Consider the following 24,326-nt stretch of genomic DNA (forward strand, 5'->3'; position numbering starts at 1 on the left):
CCCGTGGAAAGAGAAATGACTGAGAATCCAAGCAGCAGAGCCTGGATGCTGATGAGCACCAAAGAAGGTGATACCCTCAGGCAGCTCTGCTGAGCCCGCCCCCGCCACTGCAAAAGAGGTGACTGGTCTGCACTGCATCATTTCTAAGGCACTTTCATGTTCTGCCAGCTGAGCTCCTTGTTTATTACTTGTAAGTATCTGCATCTATTTTCTTTGGGCCACTTTCTTTTCTCTCATGTGTCTGTGAAAGTTTCTGTTCTCTCTCTCTCTCTCTCTCTCTCTCTCTCTCTCTGTGTGTGTGTGTGTGTGTCTGTGTGTGTGTGTGTGTGTGTGTCTGTGTGTGTGTGTGTGTGTGTGTGTGTGTGTGTAAAATCATTCCGCCTCTCTTCTGTGAAACTTCTGTGAGGCACATAGTTCATTGACCCAAGGAGCTGCATCTTCTCAGAGAGGGAGGCATGAATGTTTCTAATAGATAAATGTCCGAATAGAGAAAGTTGGCCATTACATCTGCCCTATAGGGGTAGAAAAAAGCTTCATGCAGGTAGTGACTTTTGCTGTGAACCTTCAAGTAGGAAATAGGAAAATACCTGGAGTACGGAGGAAAACGTGGACAGTAAAAACAGAAAAGGAAGCTAAACAGAACACAAGGGGAGAGGTCTGAGTGAAGACAAATACAGCATCTGGAACTTCACAATCAGGTGTGCAAGGCCCAGGAAATCAAATGGAGAAGGTACAAGACAAACTACCTGACTCCAACCATCTCTACCCCATTTGTAAGGGCAACAGATGAGAAAATAGACGGAAATGTTCCATCTGTGTGTTTCCAAAAATTACGTGTGGTGGAAGCAGTAAATAATCATACCCACAAAATATGTGGGCTTGTGACCAACTGGAAAGTTCTTCACATCTCACCAGTCCTCTGTTTAATAGAGTCAAAAATCCCTTAAATCTCTACCATGAGACTCCACAGAAAGGAAAATGGTGGTGAAGTTGAACTTCACACAAAATTTAAAAAAAAAAATTCCGCCCCTATAGTGAGGCCATTGAACAATTCTAATTGTGCAAGCTTTAGCTCCAGGTTTGCTTTCAAAGATGTGAGGAGAGGGAGGGGCAGCCAGAAGGAGCCAGAGGGGGAGGGAGGAAGGAAAAATCAGGTCTCAGTGTGAGCATGGGAATGCAATGCGCCTCTCAGAAATAATTCCTAAATCATCTCATGCTCCTGGAAAGGAATAAACAACTACTTTTAATCACGTGTTTCTAAAAGAGAAATACCAGCATTTACAAAATTCAAAAAACTCTGAGGATGCAAAACTGTGGCCAATTATGCTGCAGCACAGAGTGAGTGACAATGACCAGCCGCCTTGAAAAGGGATGTTGTAATTGAGCCACTGACAGGGCCCTAACTGGGGCAGCACCGCTGGGTGCCTCTAGAACACGGTGCATTTTAATTGCTGATGCTGGCATTTATTTGATGTCTTTGGTCTGGTTCAGAGTCCTTTTATAACAATCCTATTTAACCACAAATCAGGTACAAATAAAAAAGTCAGCCACAATGTCCTCCTTCCCAAAGGCAGCTGTATTATTTTACAGGTATTCAATATTTAAATGTTAATGAAGGTGGGACTAGGACGGAATATGGACAGAAGGGTGGTGAGAAGAACTGAACTTGTTTTGAAATAAGCAGGTGGACTGGAAGGAGGGGAGGCTCAGGGAGACAGGAAGAGAACAGGGGAGACCTGCATGTGGATGAATGGACGCTTCTCTGTTAGCCTTGGCCGTGGGCCAGCAGGCAGAGGGACAAAATGGCTTCAGGGGCATAGCAAGCAGGGTGCAAGCCTGGGTGTCGAGTTCCTGCCTGAAATCACCACGCTGTGCTTACCGACTGCAGTCTCTTACTGCATCCTAAAGTAGCCTGTTCAGCTCTCTGTGGAGGCCGCGAGCTTTGCTATGTCGTGTATGCCGTTCCCCGTGGCATATGTGGGGAGGGAGCCACACTTCTCTCCCACCTGCTGGCGGTTTCCTGAAATGCAGGGCATACCCGGTCATTCAGAGGGTTTTGCTGATCCCCCAGATTCCGAATTCCCACCTGTCATTTGGAAACCAAAGTGTGGTTCAGAACAACTCCAAGTTTGGCTAATCAGTTCCTATCAGTCACTTCTTTGTTAAACTGTATCTATCTGTATCTCTACTTGTAGTTCTAGGTCGTATGTAAGAACAGAATGTGATGGAATGGATGGATGGTAAATATTTCCTGACGTCGACTCTGCCAGGATTTTGAATAAGATCTTTCACCAAGTCCAGAAATAACTACACTTTCTCATGAAGTGCAACAGAATGAGGCCAACTACTCTTTGGACAGGCGAAGTGTTTTGGTGTGTGTACAAAAATCTCACTGTTTTCAAACGCTGAGAGTGTTCTTTTCACTTGAGGGAAGTTAGGCAAAGACACAACACTGACCGTTCAGGTTAGCAGCTGTAGCTTCTAGAATACCTGTGAGACAGGAGGGTTGGGAGGATGTGGAAAGGAGACAAGAACGGGCCACCTGTACCTTCTCAGACTGACCACTGGACTGCAGACCAGACAAATTAAGCTTTGAGTCCTATCTGACCAAACAATTAACTTGACCAATCTTGTTTCCTGTACCTTGACTAATACGTAGAGGGAATTAGCTGTTCTGAGGGGGATGAATGCCTCTGGGATGCCAGACAGGGGCGAGAGAAGAGGGTTCACTGGCTTGGGTCCATCAGCCAACAACACCTTCAATCTAGAGTACTTAAAGAGGCAAATAAAATTGACAGAATAGGAAATTATAAGACAATAACCACCATCATCATTATACTGTGACAAAAGAGAAAAATAAATTGTCTACACAGATCCAGGAGAGGAAGAGTTGGGTAAGAAACAAGCATGTTCAATAAATGCAGAGGCTCTTTGTAAATCAGCAGCTGTCAGCCCTCATCAGAGGCAGTAAAATGTCGGTGTCCTAAGGAAATAGTAGCATTAGAGATGCAGGATGTCAAACATTCCCCTCTGTGGAAAACCCTGAGACCCACAATGGCCTGGGGTGTGGTGTCCACAGTGGTTCTCAAAGTGTGGCCACTGGGCCAGCAGCAGTGACTTCACCTGGAAATTTGTTTAAAAAGGAGAATCTCAGGCATGCGCAGCCCCACTGAATGAGAAGCTCTGGGGCAGGGCAGCCACCTGTGCCATAGCAAGACCTGCAGGTGATCCGTATGCACACACGAGTCCAGGTGTTAAACCTCTGCTCCTAGCTGCCGGGTTAACCAGCCTGTCCCAGACGAAGACTTGGGACTCACAAGACAAAGACAGCATTTTTGCAGTCCATTTTCTCTGAGGGCAGGTGTCTGCATTGCACAGAGGGTGGGGTTCTTGTATGCACATCTGGGCTGGCAGGGCTGGAACCCCTGGACCACACCTTTGCCACCGGCTACAAGTCATCAGTACTAACTCCCATGGAACAGGTGTGCACCAGCTGCTTCCACGTGCTCCACATGCCGTCACTCATTTTATTCTTGCCACAGCCCAGTGAAGGAGGCTGTTACTGTTACCTCCATTTTATCAGTGGGGACACTGACATGCTATTGTCACACAGCTACTTATCCCTGAGAGAAGGAATCCAATCCGGGCATGGCACTGCCCAGCCTCCCAAGATGAGTCTGTTGTTGGTTCATGTGACCCACCTATGGGCAAGAACTGTTTCTTGCCTGTCTTTTGTTTGTTTGTTTTGTTTTGTTTTGGGCCCAGAACATCACTGGCAGCCAGCAAAAGGTTAATGAATAAATGAATGAGAACTTATGTATCATGAGTTTATTGTTTTTCAACCTATGGGTAGATGAAACCCTATTGTGAGTGGTCTTGGGTCCATATTGTTGCATAACCTAAAAAAGAATTCTTCATGTGTTTATACGATTTTTTAAAAGATATAGAAGAATCATTGTGATGAGTTTTAAGAGGTTGCTGAGTTCACAGCTGTTTTCTGTGTCATTTCTATGTTTACTGCCTCAGATCCTGAAAGAAAACTATCAGGTGAGGCACCATGACATTTTGTCACATTAAAAAAGATTCATAATGTTGGATCATGAATCAGGAGAAGGACAAGAAGAGAGGAAAAGCTGGAGAGGCAGAAGGGATTTGAGAAAGAGAGTACAGAGAACCAACCTTTGAATCAAAAGTCATAATGAGAACTTTGCTCCTGCCCCTAACATGATATCTCACTTCCTATGTTTCACCCCAGCAGAGAACATAAGAGAATTTTAATTTGAGTCATTTAAGGACGGCTATCCTGGTTAGTCAAAGCAGAATTTGAACTTGAATTATACTAGAAATGTTTGAGAACGACATTCCATGTTTAAAATGATCAGACTTTACTCGAGCCTTTTTTGGACATAATTAATGAATCAGCAAGAATGGAAGCCAGCGTAAGCTACCACAGAGAAACCAGGCAGAAGCAGGAATGCAATTTGCTTCCCGCATTACCAGCAATAAACAATCCTTTATATCATAACGTAAGATCTAAAAATAGTTCACTTTAAATTTTGAGCCCTTGTACATAATGAAAGAAGGCTGTGCATAAAAGCCAGTTATTCATTTATTCTCTACATTAGAGGCTTCAACAGTAAGAGCCCAATTAACAAAAAAGACCAGTGGGAAATTATGCATAATACTTTTTGTTTATTACAGAGAGACTTTATGTTCATATCTCACTGCAAGGAAATTATGTGTGCGACTTGTATAACTCACACATGGCAGTATTCCCTCTGAATTTAGAGTTCTCAAAAATGACCATGCAGAAAGAATTGAAGTGGAAAAATGGTGATTTTAGAAAGATAGTGCCACTGTGTCATTAGCAGTGTGAACAGCATTTCCCGTGGCTGTGGCCACTGGTCAAGCCCATAGGCTTGGACAGAGGGGCTACTGTCAGAGCTGTGCCTTCAAAGAAGCTGCAGCATCAGGACTCAGGAATTCTGAGTGTTAGTCCTGCTTTAGAAAAGACCGTTTATCCATAGACTGTCTCATCCATTCTGGGCATGTGACACAAATGACCGCCAATCTTCTTCCCCCACGACATCGCACAGGTGAAGAAACAGAAGATGACTGCATTGTGGAGCTAGAGTGCTTGCACTGATTTGTAATGACAGCCTTGAGGCCCAAAGTCCTCTTCTGCTGAATGAGATGGGATAACAAGATTATCTTTAAGGTACCTGAACCCTTGCTACTGTGTGACCACTTCTTCTCAAGGAAACTGGAGACATTCCCAGGATGTCGAGTAACTAAGAAGAAACAACAGGGGTCACATTTGCTCCTCATTCAAGATTCTAGTTTAATTGTTCTGCCCAATTTCCCATGGCCATGACATAGGATGATTTGTGATGTTGCCGAGACCTGTTCGGATGCCAGGTAGGAAGCTGGCATGTTGGAGCAAATCACTTGGCTGAGAATAAGCCTGCTGACCAACCTGTATCCCCATTCACGAAAGCCCAGCTGATTCTCTTCTCCACACCACTTATGAGCAGCTCTTGTGAACTGATTAAACACTTCCTCTTCCTAGAGTAATGAATGTCCCAAAAAGTGAGTCACTGGCTAGGGTTGGGGCCTGAGCTAAAAAGAAAGAGAGACAGCTTCGGGAAGGAATCATTTTTTAAAAATAATTTTTATTTCAATAGCTTTTGGGGTACAAGTAGTTTTTTGCTACATGGATGAATTTTATAGTGGTGAATTCTAAGCTTTTAGTGCACCCATCACCCAAGTCGTGTACATTTTACCTAATGTGTAGTTTGTTATCCCTGGATCCCCCTCCCACCCTAACCTTTCTGAGCCTCTAAAGTCCATGATATCATTCTGCATGCCTTTGCGTACGCATGGCTTAGCTCCCACTTCTAAGTGAGAACTTACAGTTTTTGGTTTTCCACTCCTGCGTCACTTCACTTGGAATAATGGCTTCCAGCTCCATTCAAGTTGCTATAAGAGGCATTATTTTCTTCCTTTTAATGACTGAGTAATATTCCATGGTGTATTTATATTACATTTTCTTCATCCACTCATTAGTCAGTGGATACTTGGATTGGTTCCACAGCTTTGCAATTGTGAATTGTGCTGTGACGAACATATGTGTGCAAGAGTCTTTTTCATATCATCACTTATTTTCCTTTGAGTAGACACCCAGTAGTGGGATTGCTGGATTGAAGGGTAGGTTTACTTTTCGTTTTTTAAGGAATCTTCATACTGTTCGATAAAGGTGGTACTAATTTACATTCTCAGCAGTGTACGAGCAACCCCTTTTCCCAGAATCAATGCCAACATCTATTTTTTTTTTACTTTTTAATAATGGCCATACTTGCGAAGTTAGGTGGTGGTATTTCGCTGTCGTTTTAATTTGTATTTCCCTGGTGATTAGTAACACTGCACATTTTTTTCATAGTATTTTTTCCCTGGACGTAAGTACAGTATGTACTGAAGAGCAAGATAGGGCCAGGTTCGGTGCCTCATGCCTGTAGTCCCAGCACTTTGGAGGCTGAGGCGGGAGGATTGCTTGAGCCCAGGAGTTCAAGGCTGCAGTGAGCTATGATCACATCACTACACGTGAGCCTGGGCAACAGAATGAGACTTTGTCTGTCAAAAATATAAAAAAGTGAGGTGGCAATTCAGCAGGGCTTGGTCCTCTGACCAGTCCACCATATACTTTTCCGTGGATAAAACCATGTATAATTGCACAAGAAAATGTCGATATTTATTAAAATCTCAAGACATATCCTTTAAGAATATCAAAAGTCTTTCATATCTACTCAAGTCAAGAGCCATTGATAGAAAGTCCTTTGGGTCAAATACAAAAGAGCATCTTCTATTTGAACTGGATAGGAAACCATTGCTGTAAGGTACTGCAAACCTATAATCCCAACAGATGTACTAGATCTCCAAGCCTATGCTAGCAAAAGGCACTGTAGGCCTCTTCCCCTTGGTGTGGTTACAGATAGAGGTGTACAGATGCTGCACCCCTTGGACAGAGCATGTATCTACCCTCCTACCTTTCTTATGCCTAAATTTGCCAGAAGAATGTTATTTTTAAAAATAAATATCCAGATCATGAGGGTGTGATAAGATTGGAGTGTTCACACAGAGCATAAGGCTCATTGAGGTCATCTTCACAATTATGTAATGTTTGCAGTTGGTTCTTTTAATATCAAGAATGACTACACAGTCCTCTCCAAGTTCTGGCAAGGCTAGGATACGATGACAAATTTCACAGTACACACACATGGGATGGTCACAGGAACAGATGAAAATTCAAGAAGGAAGAGATAAATCTTTGGTACCACTGCAGTGGGACATTTAGTGACTCATGGGGGTCTCGAGTATCTCACAGAGTTGGCTAAGCAGGTCCAGTCTCCCATAGGTCCTCAAGTGACTCCGTTCCCAGACTGCTCATCTTCCCAGGCATCAGTCTCTAGGAAGAGGCACATACTAGGGAGGCACAGAGGGAAGCACACTGTTTCAGATCAGCGATTCCCAACACAGCATCCTAGGGATAAGAAATTAATCCAAACGTGGGAAATAAATATGACAAGTTTTGTTTACTATCATTTTTACCCATCATATACATATATAACATATTTGGTACATATGAGTCATATTTCTGACACTTTTTATAGTTACATGTATAAAACTATAGAAATATGTGAAAATCAAAAATATTTTCACATATTCAAAAATATGTGAAAATCAAAAATATTTTCACATATTCAAAAATATGTGAAAATCAAAAAAATTTTGAACATGTGTCCTGATATAACTATCAGGATTTCAAAACTTTTTCCAAGAATGCCCTAGATTACCTCCCTTGACCAGGACACTGTATTTTCATCAATTAATTTTAAGATTTTACTGGCAAGACTTTCCCCACATTCAATTTGCAGCCAGCTAAAAAACCATGATATCCTTCACTTAAACTTACTTTGAACCAGGCCTCCCTAAATTTGTGTTTGTAAAAATACTTAATTGAACAAAATGTTAGAATTTCCATTCATCCTTATTTGAATTTATTTTGTTGATTTTGGCCCACTATCTTTGCCTGTCAGGATTAATACATTTGTTCACTCTCAAATATGTTTAAAAATAAAAAAGCATGTAGAAAAAAAGACTGGAGAAAAATCGGCAAAATGTTGACAGAGGTTGTCCCAAAGTTACCAGTTGAAGGTCATTTATTTTACTTTCTCATACTATTTTTACTTTTGAAATTTTCTATAATAAGCATGCATTTCTATAACAATAGAAAGACAAACATTTGTAAAGCATATGCTTAAATTCTATCATTTTGCCTCTTCACTGCCTTTCCAGACCCTATGTCAATGGTAAATGCTCTAAGTTCATATATCTAAAGCACGAAGTAGGATTTCATCTTGGTATTAATGGTTTATTTCCATTAACATTTTACAATTTCAAAAAACAATAACATTTAACCATAAAATGACATTTAACCAAAAAGGACATGCATTGAGGAAAATGGAGGAGATTGCATGATTTGCATGCTCTGGGACGTACCAGGCTAACCTGTAAGGAGAATTTCTAGTCCCCCTCCCCTGCAGGAAGAATCCTGAATGCTCCTGAGGATGAACACTTCTTTTGCAAGATATTTGCAAACCACGCCATATCCACCTTTTATTTAAGTTCTTGATTTACTGATAAATGGCTAATTAGCTTCAGAAAGAATATTTAGCTAAGTCCAGATCTTTTACCTGTTTCCTGCTGATGGCAACCAGATCAAAGCTGATATCAAAATTTTATCCTAATAAACATTTCACATCAACTTTGAATAGAAAAAAATAGTTAACCACAGTTGTAATTTTTTTTAATGTTGAAATAATTGACTCAGTATGTGACTGGTGAGCTAAGCCAGTGCTAACAGGGCAAACCAGCTGCGTCACTGTCCATGAACCAACTGTCCATCCATGGTCCCCACTGCACTCCTGGATGGGGCAAGGATGCTGATGGACTTGCAGAGAGGAATTGGTGAGGCTGCATCAGCCCCAGACAGCAGGACCACCACTGGGAGCCCTTGCCATGTGAGCAGAGCTGTCACCTCCCCAGAGCCAAGGAAAAGCAGAAGGCATCCTACAAAAACCTTCACAAAGGTAAGTACTAACCAACAGAAAGGTGAGTGTTTTTAATTCCAAGAATTGGAATGTACTAGATGAAAGGAGAGACATTTGGGCATGTTTCCTAAATGCAATAAATGTTGAATGAGGGCGAATGAGCATTGATGGAATCTGAGGAGCTGGGAGCAGGAGGCACAGGACAAGTCCCATGGGGACATGCTGGATAAACCAGACGGTGTTTTGACGATGCTAACAGCCACAGCAGCACGAAGAAATCAGCAGTTAAGAAGAAAGTAAGATCATGAGGGGACTCAAAATTGGTATGAGAAATGTTATTGTGTTTCTAAAGATGAAAACATTCACAGCGTGGATTATAAATATGCAGCTATTATCAATGATTCTGTACAAAATGTGTTATTATCTAGATTATTAAACTAGCAGCTTAGATACAACCATTATGAAATGATTGTAGAGAAGGAATATAGGAGAATTGGGGCCTAATTAGACAGGGTACAGGAAGCCTGATGGGAAGTCAAAGCTTACAAATGAATCTAGGGTAGGGGCTTGAATTCAGAGTGAGGGCTCAGTTTTGACGCTGTTCTTGATCCTAAGAGTGTGTAATGAAGACCATATTTTGAAACTCACATACAATGCACATCTATCACTTTGTATAATTATCGTAGGTATATTTCGTATATTTCTGAAAAATTGTGTGCTAATACTTCTTTTTGGAAAGTCAAATTATGCTTTAAATGCACCAGGGGAGATAATGCGTAGACAATTGCTTTGAAAAATTTTAAAGCACAAAAGTATCAGTTATTAATGATAACATCTGCACCATAATCTGTGACCGTAACTCTAACTTGGTGTTAAAAACTCAATATGTAAAATTACAATGACAGTAAAATAAATACTGATTATCTCTTTTTAAAAAATGAAGAACTCTCATGTAAAATAAAAGCGTTTCCTCACATTTTGTGTTTTTTATGTTTATGCTGTAGAAAATGAATTCAGCTGCTGCATCCTGGATGAGCTGGCTCAGAAGCCAGTTTGTTCCAGCAGCCCAGACCTGACTTAGCTTAATGAGCCTGTGGGGAGTAGGAACAAACGCACAGATGCACAATAAAGAAAGTGAAAACAAAGATACAATTTGGTGGCTAATTGTACACAGAAGAAAAAGACCTCAGGCATCAGGAACCAACCAAAGAGCAGCCTGGGTGACTCGGAGATGTTACGGTCTTCGCTAAAAACCTGGGTAGTTCTGGAGTGAAGCCGCTGGGGTACATGGCCAGGAGGAAGGTGGAACATCATGGATTCGGTTTCCTTGGACGAGCTTGGGTGTTCAAATCACTGAAAATCAGCATCTCAGCCTGAGAGCTTACACTTTCATCTTGTGCAGGTTTAACCAGTGTGAGTAGGTTTCCAAGAACCTGGTCATCCCCGCAGGCTCTGATGAAAATGAGTTCCTGGATCCACAAAGCAGGAAGCAGGGCTGGAGGCCACAGCCAGACTGATTCTCAACCAGGTGCAATATAGTGGGACCAGCTTTACCACAAGTCAGGGCCTCCAACCTGAGTCCAAACAGCTGTCCACAGGGAGCTGAGCCACCCCTCTTTAGACGTCAGCAGTGGGTCAGGGTCGGCCAAAGCTCCTCACGGCATGCTAACGCACTCTGTAATACCCTATTTTGCTGCTAGAAATGACTAGAGAGGAGAAAAGGAGCCAGGATGAATCACTGTATTAATAGCTCTCCAATTCAAAATAAAATATTTTCTGAAAGTTTACTCTTTGAAGAAAATTAGCAAATCATGATTGCAAATTCAGAGTAAAGGTGATTGTCGTGTTAGACCCTGACATGCACACAGCTACAGGAGACACGTCACAGTTGGTCATTGAAGGACAGTGGACACTCCTACGAATTCCAGTAGAAAATTGAGGTCTGCATTAGCAAAAAAATATTTTAAATCCATATTGGAACATTTAAAGATATGTGAAAAGAAATTGCATTTGAACTACTGTTTTGACAGATAGGAGTATTCTCTGCCATTGACATTATATACTCAAAAGAATCGGTGTTGGGCCTGAAAGTGTTTCTAAGAGACAGAAACATCACGTGTTCACATGACCATTCTCAATGTGGATTCTCCATCGTTGCTTCCAAACCCTTCGATACATTCATGCCTAAAATTCCTCTAAGAACACGAACGTTTGAAAGCTTGGAGCCTCAGTGAGAAGCCAACAATGCGGCCGATGGCCGTGCCACCTCTTCCTGTAGACACGTCACACGTGTGTAGCTGTCACCACGGCATTAGTCATGTATTTTTCAGAGGAATGACACACACCAGAAGTACTAGATCACTTACATGTTAATTGCAATTACACAGCAAAACATAATATGCTGCCAAAATATTCACAGGATAATTGCCCTGCGATGACAAGATAATTCTTCCTATTCTTCCAAAACAGAAGGTAGTTGCCCCGTCTAATTACTTTACAGTCTTCCAGGCAAGAAATTTTCACTCGGCCCCAGCCGAGCTGGTACCTCTCCGCTCACGGCCTCTCTCTGAGGAGCCTTCATCAGCTCAGGGGATGTGTGCGGGTATGCCAGGATCCCATCCTGCTTGACCTCAGCACCACTGACTTACAGGGCCAGATGCTTCTGTGTGTGTGTGTGTGTGTGTGTGTGTGTGTGTGTTTATGGGGGTGGGGGATCAGCAGGGGTGGGCACCAGCCTGTACATTTTTTGTAGAATGTTTAGCAGCACCCCCGGTCTCCACCCACTAGATGATAATAGCACCCACCACACTCTGTTGTGACAACCAAAAATGCTTCCCCGACACTGCCAAATGTGCCCTCGGGGCCTACCATTGGGAACCACAGGATTCTATGCATTTGCCCAGTTGGTGAGGAAGTAGGTCCCGTGCATAGTGGTTGATCCAGGGGCACAGCTCGGAAGTAGGGAACCCGGGTAATGGACACCCTCTTCTCCTCAGTCCTCCTCTTCCCACCTCTCCAGGCACCCAGCCAAGCTGCCCTCTCCTCACCTAATGTCTCAACTCCAAAAAGCCACACAGGTCTTCCTCCCTCCAAAGAGCTCCAGCTGCTAAACAACCCTGCTGCCTTCCCTGCTTTCCACAATGCCCCTCCCAGCACCAGACCAGGCGCAGAGGCCTTCTCAAGGCTGTTTCACCAGCGCTGCCCATCTCAGGTCAGAACGAGGGGAGAAAGCACTTTGATTGAAAAATAAGGCATACATCAATGATATCCTTAATTCTCACAGGGGTGTTTGATGGGATTTCAGGTAGTGTGCACCAATGAACAAGGAAATAGTGTGGGGTCAGAAAGCCATTTTCAGTATTCCCTGCATAAGGCTGGCCCTCCTGAGCCCTTCCCAGACCCCGGGGACCGGGCAATGCTTCAGAGTCCAGGACAGTCCAGTCCTGAATAAAAGGAGCAGACGGTGGATCCTGAATTGACTTGATTTACCCTGTCTCTGATTATTTCAAATAATAAATTAGGAAACTTCCAAAAGATTCTCAGTACAGCATTATAATGTGCTTAAGATACAATCACTAAGTGGTGATACGATTGTTTTAGAATGGGGGTTGGCAAACATTGTGTGTAAAGGGCCAAAGACTTATTATTTTAGGCATTGTGGATCACATAATAACTATTTTATTCTGCCATTTTACATGCCATAGACAATATGTAAATTAATGAATGTAGTTGTATTCCAATAAAACTTTATTGGCAAAAGCAGGCTGGGGGGCCGGATTTAATTAGGGCCATAGTTTGCCTATCCCTGTCTAGGAGGATTTCCACTTGCTTTTGCATCCAACGATTACTGAGCTTGAATTAGGAGCCAGGCGTTGGGAAGCACACCAGGGATATCGGATGAGTAACACACTGACCCACCTCCTAAGAAGCTTGCAGCCTAGTGGGGTTGATGTATAAATAGTAGATCCAGAAGAATAGTTACAGCAGAAACCCAGAGGCATAATCAACCCCCTGCCACCCCCAGGTGAGGGGTCCCTTGGCCTCGTGCTCACCAACTCCCAACTTATTTATCTGCTCCTATTTATAGCAAAACTCCCCAAAATAGTGGTCTATGTTGCTATTTCTGCCTCCTCAGCTCCCTCTACCCCCAGTCTATTGAGCCTACTCCATGTGGGTTTCTGGTCCCCAGCAGTCCTCTGGAATGTTGTCAGGAATGACAGTGACTCTAAATAAAGCCTTCACCAGAGGCTCCAGGTGCCCTGAAGTTGCCCATCCACTGACAGAGGCTTCATTTCTGCAGAGGCTACCCCTACACCTCATCAACACGCTTGAGATAGCACATTCTGTGTCCCTGGCAGCTGGGGCTTCCCACCATGGCCATGCCCCAGAGGGCATCCTCTTTCTTCTGAGGCTCCTGTGCTCATAGTAAAAAAAAAAAAAACAGAGAGAGAGACTACAGTTCTGAAATGCCCCATCTCCAATAAATTTTATCCTACACTCCTATCTCTGCCCCTGCCCGAGGCCTGCCAAAGTGAAGGGCAGGGATTTAGCTGGCCACTGTCCACTCCCTGCCCACTTTGTGGCTCAACTCAGAGGCATCCTTCAAGATCCACCATATCATATTCATGTACTGTCTTCTTTGCTGTAATTTATGGACACAATTGAAGCACTTCCGAGCTCCAATTAAGATGGTGAATGTATCTCGTTTTATAATATTTAGCAAGACTTCACCACTAGCTGACCTTCCAAATGCAAAGATTGGGCTACATTTAATTCTCGCTTTGTGGTGATAGCTTTGTGTCTGAGTTATGAGTGAGAGAATATAAGATGCTATTGTTTTCATCTTTTCTAACCACAAAGGGCAATTGCATTGGAAGTGGAAAGTTCATAGAAAGGAAAATGAAGACACCCACTCCTGGAGCATTATGGGAAATAGTTCACTGACTCCGCAGTTTGGATGCTGTCTTTGATCATTACAACGTGTACCTCTGATTTTTAAAATTCCACCCTTCACAACATCATCCAAGGGTGCACATGAAGAAAATTAACACATTAATTTTAGTAGCAAAAACATTAGGGAGGGACAGCAATTCACAGCTTAAACTGGTTCAAGATCAACAGCAATGACATTAAGCCACCTAGTGACAGGCTTCTTGGAGAAGCCCCAAATTTACAAATAGAGAAAAATACTATAAAATAAAATTAGAGGAAGTTGAAGACCTTTGACCTATCCTACTCTGAGGCCTGAGTCGGCTGCACAGATCCTGCAGGCCTTCCCTTTGTGGAAAGAGAGAGATGGGGATCTGTGCCTTGGCCACTGGGGCAAAGAGTAGAGCGCAAAGCTGAGACCATGACCAACCTCTGTCACGGTCACCACGCTGTTGAAATGACTGACTTGACTAGTAGCATTGCCGAATCAGAAGTCACGGCTTGGGTTTATGTAGCTATGCCTGGGGCATGCACACATCAGAGGCCTAGTCTCTGATACAGCAGAGGCTGAAAGCACCATCTGTCCACCATCCCTCTCTCACCAGCCTGCCCTATCTCCAAAAGAGGAGTAGCCTTTGGAAGCGTCAGTGCTTTCACAGAGGTCAGTGCACCCTATGAGCAGGATGGGACTCAGAACCATGGGTCTCATACTCCGTAAATTCTCATAAAGATGTATTAGTTTCCTGTTGCTGCTGTAACAAGTGATCGCAAATGCAGTGGGTAACAATATACTCTCCTAGTGCTGCAGCAGCCAGAAGTCTGAAATGAATCTTGCAAGACTAAATCAAGGTGTAAACAGGGCTGTGTTCCTTCTGGAGTCTGTGGGGAGTGTTTCCCCACCTTTTCCAGATTCTAGAGTCCACCCAATTTCCTTGGCTGGCAGCTCCTCCCTCCAGTTTCAAAGTGTGTCACTCCATCTCTGTTTCCAACACTTGCCACATCTTCTTTTCTGACTCTAACCTCCTCCTTTCTTCCTATAAGGACCTTTGTGATTACTATAAGCCCACCCAGATGATCCAAGACCACCCTCCCCTCTCAAAATCCTTAACTTGGTCACACCTACAAAGTCCTTTTTGCTGTGTAACATAGCATATTTACAGGTTCTGAGGATTAAAACATGGATATCTTGGGGGGGAGGAATGATTATTATCCTTTCTACCACAAACACATGAAAAAGCAAAATCCAGAATGAAATACTGTCTATCAAAGGCAGAGGACAGGGCACTTAGAAATGGATGCTAATTCAAAGGCCTGCTGGCTAGAAGATGTAAAGGAAGAGGTAAGAAAAAGGAGAAGAAAGGTAGAGATCGCCAAATTCGGAGACAGAGAGCACTTGAAACCGCAGCACTGACTTGGAGTCAGCAGCCCTGGGGTGCAAGCTGGCCTGGTGCCACCCTTTTCTATGACTCTATGCATGACCCATGGCTTTCGGAGCTTTCTTCTGCTCTCCTCCTCACCCTTCGCTGCCTCCCCCTCTGGCTCTGCACCCACAAACGTGGCCTTCCTTCCTGGTCAAGCTGCTCCTGTCGACCCCTCTTTGGGACTCTGTGTCCCTCCTCTCACCTGAGCCTCACAAGTCATCTTCTCACTCTTCTCCTCTGTCCTTCTTCTCCAAGGAATCACTCCTTTAACCCACAACCATGCTGGAATCTCCCTTCTCAGAAAGAAATCTCCCTTGGCCTCGTGCTCACCTCTGCCCAGCTTATTTCTCTGCTCCTATTTATAGTAAAACTCTCCAAAATAGTGGTCTATGTTGCTGTCTCCGCCTCCTCAGCTCCCCTGACCCCTGGTGTATTGAATCTACTCCGTGTGGGTTTCTAGTCCCAAACATTCCTCTGGAATGTCAGGAATTATAGTTACCACTTTGCCTAGCCTGGGGGCAGTCCTCTCACCTTCACCTTCTTGGACATCTCAGCGCCTTGGACGTGGCAGATCACCCCTCCCTTTTCAGCATTTCCTTCCTTGCCTCACTTGACATCAGGTCCCCCAGTCTTCTCCCTGCCTCCCTGTTTGCATTTTCTCGGCCTCCTTTGCCAATCCCCGCTCCTCCTTCCTTTGCCAGCTTGTCAACGTGGGGCATAGCTGGCTCAGTCCTCAGACCTCTCCTCTTCCTACTCCTGTTCTCTTGGTGAGTTTACACAGTCTCACCACCTTCAATGCCTCCTGCATGCTAAAAGTGACCTCATCTCTCTTACGAGCTGCATTAGTCTGTTCTCATGCTGCTACTAAAGACATATCTGAGACTGGGTAATTAATAAAGAAAAGGAGGTTTAATGGACTCACAGTTCCACATGGCTGGGGAGGCCTTACAATCATGGTGGAAGGAAAAGGAGGGGCAAAGGCACATCTTACATGGTGGCAGGTGAGAGAGAGTGTGCAGGGTGAACTGCCCTTTATAAAACCATCAGATCTCATGATTTATTCACTATCACAAGAACAACATGGGTAAAACCCACTCCATGATTCAACGACCTCCCACCAGGTCCTTCCCATGACACATGGGGTTTATGAGAGCTACAGTTTGAGATGAGATTTCGGTGGGGACACAGCCAGATCATATCAGCACCTCAAGCACCCTTCCCATCTCAAGACTCCTGTATCCACCTCCTACCCAGTATCTCTATGTGGATACCAGCCACACATCTCAGACACAGCAGGTCCAAAGATGAGCCTTGGTTCATCACCTCCAGCCCTGCTACTCCCAAGGTCACCCCTACTTCAGCAAATCTGTTCTTCCGGCTGCCCAAGCCTAAATCCTAGGGGCCAACATTGCCTCCTCACCCTCTGCTCCTGTACCCACAGCTCAGTGGCGAAGCCCGTTGGTTCTATATTCAAAGCCTATTCAGAGGTTACTTTGCACTTTGTGCAGCTTCCACCAAAAATCCCTAAGCCTAAGCCACCGTCATCCTTCACCTCAAATGCTCAAGACAAGTGGTCCCCCTTATCTGCAGTTTTACTTTCCGTAGTTTCGGTTACCCACAGTCGACTGTGGTCTGAAAATATTAAATGGAAAAATCTCAGAGATAAACAGTCCATTAAGTTTTAAATTATGCATCATTCTGGGTAGTCTGATGAAATCTCTCCCCATCTCGCTCTATCCTGCCTGGGATGTGAACCCCCCCTTTGTCCAGCGTCCCCACACTGTCTGCACTATGAGCCCATTAGTCACTTAGTAGGCTCATAGTCATCACTCAGTCATCAGATGGACTGGTGTGGTATCACAGTGCTTGTGTCCAAACTACCCTGATTTTACTTTTCTTATAGTATATTGCTACAGGTGTTTTATTTTATTATTAGTTATTGTTAATCTCTTACTGTGCCAAATTTTTAAGTTAAGCTTTATCACAGGTATCTATAGGACAAGACAGTCTATATAGGGTTCAGTACTATCCGTGGCATCAGACATCCACCGGGAGTCTTGCAAGCCGTCCCCTGGGATAAGAGGGGCTGCTGTAGACTGTTCACCACCTTCTCTTCTTGCCCCATCAATGTCCTATCTTCGACACAATAGCCAAACAGTAGTACTTTCCTTCTAAAAAACAAAATCAGATCTTGTCTTTCCCCCACCCAAAATCTCCCCACGACTTCCTACCTCATGCAGAAAAAACAAACAACACTACACCCACCAGTTCCCTGTGATGCTCCTGCGGCTGCAGTTCAGCCTCTCCGGCCTCATTCCCAGAGGCTCCTACCCAGCCTCACTATTCCTGGAACAGCAGCCTCTGCGCTGTGCACTTGCCGAGCCCACTGCGGAGACCCTGGTTTCTTCAGACCTTCCCAAGGTTCACACCCTGACTTTATGGTGTCTCTGCTCAAATGGCTCTTTCTTGAGAGGCCTTCCCTGGCCACCACATCCAACACCGCTCCTTGTTTCCCGAACCCTTTTCCCTGTCCTTTTGCAGAATGTGGAACACATCATCTCAAGCAATCAGTGTGCACGTGCACCTGTGGATTTCCCGTGTTCCTACTGAAATGTAAGCAACGTAAGGACTGGAGTTTCACGGGCCTCTCTCTGTTGCATTTCCAGGATCTAGAATAGCACCCAGTGCATAGGAGATGCTCTGTTTGTAGAATGTAGAGTGTTTGTAGAATGTGAGTGTGTTCTCACAGCATGACTGTTCACACCACCAGGGTGCTCTCTTGCTATATTCTAATTGTCGGTCACTCCACTTGCCTCCCACGCAGGGCTGTAAGATCTTCAGGGGTGGGGCCGTTGTCTCCTTTGCCCCAGTGCTAGGTATTCGTATGTCTTGGATGTTTGGAAAGATGAATGGAGAAATGAATTGATGAGATTGGATGAGTCAGAATTATGCCTGAGGTTGGCCTTGGGCCCACCGTTCGACAGGTAAATGGTTTGCTTTTAATTCATCAGTCATTTCAATGGGCCGTATAAGTGCCATCTCAGCTGGTTATACAGGCAGGAACAATTGAAATGATATTAAAAAAAAAAAAAAATCTGGCTAGGCGCAGTGGCTCACGCCTGTAATCCCAGCACTTTGGGAGGCTGAGGCTGGCGGATCACGAGGTCAGGAGATCGAGACCATCCTGGCTAACACGGTGAAACTCCATCTCTACTAAAAATACAAAAAATTAGCTGGGCGTGGTGGCAGGCGCCTGTAGTCCCAGCTACTCAGGAGGCTGAGGCAGGAAAATGGTGTGAACCTGGGAGGCGGAGCTTGCAGTGAGCCAAGATTGGGCCACTGTACTCCAGCCTGGGCAACAGAGTGAGACTCTATCTCAAAAAAAAAAAAAAAAAAAAATCTGGCCGGGTGCGATGACTCACACCTGTAATCCCAGCACTTTGGGAGGCTGAGTGGAGTGGATCGAGGTCAGAGGTGGGAACCATCCTACGTAACATGGGTAGAACCCATCTCTACTAAAAATATGAAAATTAGCTGGACGTGGTGGTGCATGCCTTAATCCCAGCTATTCAGGAGGCTGAGGCAGGAGAATCGCTTGAACCCAGGAGGCAAAGTTTGCAGTGAGCCGAGATCGCGCCACTGCACTCCAGCCTGGCAACAGATCAAGACTCCATCTCAAGAAAAAAAAAAAATCTATGGTCTGACACTTTCCACTTTCCTCTAGGTTGTAATTAGTGATGGGGTAGCTTCCACTTTTCAAAGCCTTTTATTGCAATCTAGCCTCATCTGTCCCACCTGTGCCTTAAACAATGGGAGGGAATGTCCCCTGGACACTCTCCAAATGCCACCCTCACCTTCCCAGCAGAAATGGCAAGTCCAGCAAATTGCCTCCTAAAGCTAATTCTGACATAATGAAAAGTAAATACAAATGTGTCCGTTTTTTTCTGGCTTTTCTTCTTGATTTCTATCAGACCTCGAGGGATTCTTTAAAGACCCTGGCCAGCATTCACTGGTGCGGATCATTTAACTACTGTTCTATTTCACTGTCGTTGTCCCAAAAGATAACTTGGTGATTTGGGACTGCCCAATAAAATTTTAACAATCTTACTTTTCTTTGATCAAAAAAAAAAAAAAAAAAGCGAAAAAAAAACCAACTAAACCAGATTTGTTATTTGAAGAAAGGGAAGGGAAAAAAATGAAGAAATCACTTAAAATATAGATATTTTAAAGTATGGTTGGGAAAACTAGCATCCAAACCATTTGTATTAGAATTATAGTATTTTCCACTGAAAGAAGTGAGACAAGTTAATTGCATAGTTGCCATGAAATAAACTACATGGTAATTACACAGAAACTCCTTTAGAAACCGTAGTAATTACACTGAACTAAAGCCTTCTAAAATAGACCAAGAGTTACCAAGTTCACACACAACGGAAAGATGTTTAACCTGTATGCTGACTACTTGATGTGAACGGAGCATGGCCAGTGACTTTTGATGTCCACTTTTGGAGATAATGACTTTTAAATACAGATGTCTTTCTAGAAATGGTCCCTAGCACAATATTTCCTTTCAACAAATGGGAGAAAAAGCTCAGTTACCCACTACCAGGCAGCAGGACAGTTGACAGGAATTTCCCGTCTGAGGGAGGTGACAGTCCTAAAAAGAAAATATTAACAGTCTCGATTTTAGAAAGGAGTTTTTGGTTGTGGCTCGCATTTCCATACTGTATGTCGAGTCTGAAAGGAAGCTATGTTTGAATAGAAATGGCTCTGCTGAGAAGTGAATAGTACAGTATATTTTGTATAGAACAAGCAATTTTCTTGGGAATTAAAAGGCCTGTTACGCAGTCCGTGCCCAAAAGGCTCAAAACAATCACTTTTTGTCATTCTGTTTTACACAAGCCAAATTATTCAGCTGGCAAACTAAAAGGGGAGGGGGATAAAATGCATGGGTGAGGGAGATTGTCATCCCCTAAGAAACCTGGTAGAACACAAAGGTCTGGGAAATAGGCTGTAGGAATCCTGGGCTCTTAGCGTGCGGCGTTGTTTGGAGGCGACTTGCTAACTGTTAGGAGTGATTTTATCCAAAAGGTGGAAGTCTGTCTCCCAGTGTCCTAAGTCATGGGGATTAAGGTTCTGGAAGAAGCAAGTCCAGGGTTTCTAATGGTCTCCAGAGTTTCTTGGCACAGAGCTCAGCCTCCTGCTGCCCTCCCCAAGGCGAGACGGGGCTCATGAGGCCTGTCTACCAATGGCCTTGCCGCCACTGCTCTGCTTCTTGCTGGGCCTCCACATTGGCCGCAGCCCAGGATCCAGATGACATCAGGACTAGATTCCGAATCAGCCGCCAAGGCTGTTGTGAATTTAATTTCACAGACATTGTCCTGCCAGGACAATGATGGGCATGAGAGCAAGAAATGAGATTAGCGATGAGCAAAACCAGACGGAGGGGAAAAGAGAAATTTCTAATTGCACGTGATTTAAACCTCATTTGCGTTCCACTCTGACGCAGCCAGGCCAACTCCAAACCCACAGAGACGTGTTTAGTGCAGACATACTTCTGCTAAACCCTGACCCAAGTCCCCGCTCTCTGTTACACACAAACCCAAAGTGTTGCTATGTCTAGAGGGCTGTGGGCATCTCTGCTAAGAGGTGCAGTCACTAAAGGCAGAGGACCATCTCCCACTTCATTTTTCCTAGTTCTATAAACATTTCTTGACTGAATAAATGAGTGCCTGGGTCTGAGCAGAGATCTACTAGAAGTCACCACAGAATGTCACAGCCTGGAGCTGAAGGACTGCATGATCTCAACTCCACCTGGTGGCTCATGCCTGTAATCCCAGCAGTTTGGGAGGCTGAGGTGGGTGGATCACTTGAGGTCAGGAGTTCAAGACCAGCCTGGCCAACATGGTGAAACCCTGTCTCTACTAAAAATACAAAAATAAGCTGGGCGTTGTGGCGTGCGTAGTCCCAGCTACTCAGGAGGCTCAGCCAGGAGAATTGCTTGAGCCTGGGAGGCGAAAGTTGCAGTGAGCTGAAATTGCACCACTGCATGCCAGCCTGGGTGACAGAGTGAGACCGTCTCGAAAAAGAAAAAAAAAAAAAAAAAAAGGAAGACTTTGTGATCTATTAAGGGAAGGACAGTTGCAAAGTTGTCTTGCTTCTAAATGTGTGAGGATCAAAAAAACCAGAATTGTTACAGTTAGTTACAATCCTGAGATAAGGAGCATTTTAGAGTTGTTGTAATCATGCAAAGTCATGCAGTGACTGGCAGCCATGAGAATTCAGCATTTCAGATGTTTCTTTCAAAACTTCTCTCCACCACACTGCTCAGGGCTTCATCCACAATGGCTCCATTTCAACACGCCACGTGTCTAAAGTCTATGCAGTCATCATCCCTCAGAAAGACTCATGGTTCTGCATATGTCTAGGATAGACTGACACTAACTTGACTTGCCTATTGTTGTTCTAGAGTGGTTGCTGGTTAAAATGATTGCCATGAAACTTCTCAAAGTAGACTGCCAGGGAAACATATTATATCAACCATGTTCTTGAGTAAGAATGTAAAGGAATACATTCCCTATTCCAGGAACATATGTGCTAGACCTTAGCCCTAACACAGCAGGGGTTTTGCACCAGGAAAGCCACAGAGGAGAGAGACGATCTTGGAGTTCCTCCCAGCATCACCTCTGACTTTGTCTGGGCTGTGCTTGTTTTAGTCTCTCTGCCACGAACCTGTGCGTAAACCTCAGCCTCTCACGTCCACACAGGTCATGTCTCTGCCCAGACAGCAGGAGGCAACCCATTGACAGAGGCCTGGACCAGATGGTCACTGTGTCTCCGCGGGACCTGTTATCCCCTGTGCGTCCAAACAGATCCCATAAGAAGGCAATCTTCTCACCCAGACCTAGATTGGACCAAGCGAGTGGACTCTACTTGTTGCATTGAAATGTTCAATGTATTTTAAGCAACTAATTTCAATATACTATTTAATTCCCAAGAACCTCTTTGGTGAAATTGATTTTGTAAGCCTCGCACAGCCCTGGGGAGTGCCCCGCCACCCCATTTAGAAGGAACAAGGTGGCTGGTAGGTGATGCAGGGGTCTTGGCCACACCTGTGTCTTTGTCTTTTCATTGGAAAAATGGAGATGATGGCAGAGCTTCCCTCTCAGGCTCAGTACAAGGACTAATGAAAGAAAATATGCATCCGGTGAAGAAATAAGTGCCCAATCAATGTTGCCTCTTATCACTATGAACTGCAGCTGAGGAATCTAAGTTCAGGGGAAGGGGCCAAACACGCAGCAGGTGGATCACGGGGCTGAGAAGAAGATTCCTACCTTCCAAATCTCAGGGTTGTGGGGAAGCGCTAGCAGTTAACAAAGCAACTCAGGGCGCTGCTCAGAAGCGAGTTTTTTCCTTTTCCCCCTGGAGGAATAAGCAGATTTTAGGTGATATAACTCATCTTTACAAAGACAATCACATTTTAGAAAGCAAACCCTGGGACATTACGCAAGTATGCACACATATACATACACACATACAACACACACACGACACACACATATAACACATACACGTATACATAAGTACATTTTACATGTTTATATTTTCTAATGTAAAGGCAATATCAACTGTAGAAAATCTGAAAAATATTGAAATGTATGACAATAATTAGAAGCTACTCATAATCGCATAATCTCAACATCAGGAAAATTCACAGTCGACATTCTGGGAGTTTTCCCCTGAACACATGGATATTTTGGGACAATAGCCCTATCCATACACCTTTGTATAATGTCCTTCTTTTGTTGATGTGCCACTTCAAGAACTTACTAGGTTTTACAAGACAAAATTTTAAAGACAGAAAATCTTCCCATGCTACCATGTGTATTTTTTCCTCCTTAGGGGTTTTGCATTCTGAAACACAAAAGTCACCATTCAGAACCCTGAGTGCATGGGGTCAGTCCCTCTCAGCCACGTTGAGATTTTAACACCAGAGACATGGACAGGTGATACCTCCTCCCCAGGACCAAGGTCTGAGTGATCTTGAGGGTGAAGAGGTGACTGAATTCTTCAAATGGGCATTGCATACAATCAGGTCCACAGGGATTCAGGATGGGCAGGCATCCCATCGGTTCCCGGTCTGGGGCTAGTGGAGCCAAGCTGGCTACCTGAAAGCATCAGCCTCGATGGCAGGAGGCTCAGTGTCCCCACAGAGCTATAGTCCCTGGTTCAGGCTCTCCAGGAGGCAGGCTCCATCTTTCCCGTGTCTGCCCAGAACTCTCTGCTCCTGTGTTGCCTGACATTCTGTTGCTTGGTAACCAGAGCACCTAATTATTCTACTAGGAGGTCAAAGAAATGCCAGCAACCCCATTACATAGACCCAAGAAAGTCAGACACAAGGCATTCATTTGCATAAGAGAACTTTATTTTTCAGCTAGAGATAGGAAAGAGACTCCAAAGTTCAATGTATTTTTGCTAATATCAAAGCAAGATGACCTCGAAAATAAAGTGCAGTACAAAAAAAAAAAAAGTGACAAAAAGCAAGTTAGAGGAGGTTTTTGGTGTTTGTTTTTTGGTTTTTGTTTTTAATTCCTGAAATTGTTCATAGACAAGGAGTAGTGAATGGTCAAGGAGAGAAAGTACTTTTTCATCACTGAGAAGAGAAAATGCTTTTTAAAAATCTGTTAGACAATGAGTTGTTTTCTAGTAAAGACTTCTTAAAGATCATGGGTGTTTTTTTTGTTTGTTTGAATTTGTTTTTGTTTTTTGTTTTTTTGTTTTGTTGTTTTGTTTTGTTTTGTTTTTTGAGACGGAGTCTTGCTCTGTCGCCCAGGCGGGGGTGCAGTGGCATGATCTCGGCTCACTGCAA

The 24,326-nt window shown here is 44.0% G+C and overlaps 1 long non-coding RNA gene across 1 annotated transcript; it reads right to left on the reverse strand.

The window, feature by feature from the left end:
• Positions 1-346: 346 nt before the first annotated feature.
• On the reverse strand, positions 347-24,257 carry LOC110742761. Its single transcript, XR_002520801.2, has 3 exons — positions 23,626-24,257; positions 22,792-22,879; positions 347-7,537 (listed from the first exon to the last, which is right to left on the reverse strand). It is a non-coding gene; the product is annotated as an uncharacterized LOC110742761 (long non-coding RNA).
• Between the last annotated feature and the right edge of the window lie 69 nt (positions 24,258-24,326).

The sequence above is a fragment of the Papio anubis genome, chromosome 4 (assembly GCF_008728515.1).
Source record: "Papio anubis isolate 15944 chromosome 4, Panubis1.0, whole genome shotgun sequence".
NCBI lineage: Eukaryota > Metazoa > Chordata > Mammalia > Primates > Cercopithecidae > Papio > Papio anubis.